The 1107-nt window shown below is 45.5% G+C and overlaps 1 non-coding gene across 1 annotated transcript; it reads left to right on the top strand.

Moving 5' to 3' along the window:
* Positions 1-487: 487 nt before the first annotated feature.
* Positions 488-617, top strand: LOC115062625. Its single transcript, XR_003842576.1, has one exon. It is a non-coding gene; the product is annotated as a small nucleolar RNA SNORA17 (small nucleolar RNA).
* Positions 618-1107: the final 490 nt, after the last annotated feature.

Below are 1107 nucleotides of genomic sequence, written 5' to 3' on the forward strand. Positions count from 1 at the left end.
ACTTGCAGTCAACTATCAAACTGAGCATGGGGACCCCAATGGAAGAGTTAAGAGAAGGACTGAAGGAGCTGAAGAGGTTTGCAACCCCATAGAAAGAACAATGAATCAACCACCTAGAACCCCCAGAGCTCACAAGGACTAAACCACCAACCAAAGAGTACACATGGAGGGATCCATGGCTCCAGCCTCATATGTACCAGAGGATGGCCTTGTCCAGCATCAGTGGAAAAAGAGGACCTTGTTCCTGTGAAGGCTTGATGCCCCAGCATAGGGGAATGCTAGGGCAGTGATGCAGGAGTGGAGGGGTGAGAGGGGAAGCACCCTCATAGAAACAGGCAGAAGGGGATTGAATAAGGGGCTTCAGAGGGGCGAAACAGGAAAGGGGTTAACATTTGAAGTGTAATTAAAGAAAATATCCAATAAAAAAGTTATCTATCATAGCAGAAATAAAACAAACAAACAAACAAACAAGAACATCTAACTTCTTCCTGCCCCTAGAGGTATTGCAGGAGTAGCTACTGTGACACATGTGTCAGTAGGTGCCAAAGAGCAGAAAGGCTCTTTCTATGCTCAGTGTTCTGACCTGTAAACATCTGAATAATTAGTATTGTAACATTCCCTGAGAAAAGTGAATCTGGAGTCATTTGGCCTAGACAGGGAGCTAGCCTGAGACAACCAACAGTCTGAGACCTGGTAGGCCCAGATTGGCTCCCAAGACAAGGAGAAAACCTGAGACAAGAAGAATCATGCCTAGAACCATGAGCCTCATGAGGAGTAAGTCCAAGACAGATGAAGTTTGCAGTGAGCCACTTGGGTTTCCCAGTGAAGAGTGAGCCTGAGGCAATCACCAAACTGGTATCATGGGGCTTGAACAGGTGCCATAATGCACAAGTGAGGCATAGCACTTCTGAGATAACTCCAGACACTCAGAGACCTCCACTTGCCATGGTGAGAGGATACTCAAAGAGACCTCCAACCTCTGAGAGGAGAAGGAAAGGGGAGACAGAGGGGTGGACTAATAGGAGGAAGAAATTGGAATAAAAAAAATTTAAATGAAAGAGAGATTAGGAGAAAGAGAAAGAGAAGGAAAGAAAGGAAGAAAAGAAA

This window comes from Mus pahari, chromosome 19, assembly GCF_900095145.1.
Source record: "Mus pahari chromosome 19, PAHARI_EIJ_v1.1, whole genome shotgun sequence".
Taxonomy (NCBI): Eukaryota; Metazoa; Chordata; class Mammalia; order Rodentia; family Muridae; genus Mus; species Mus pahari.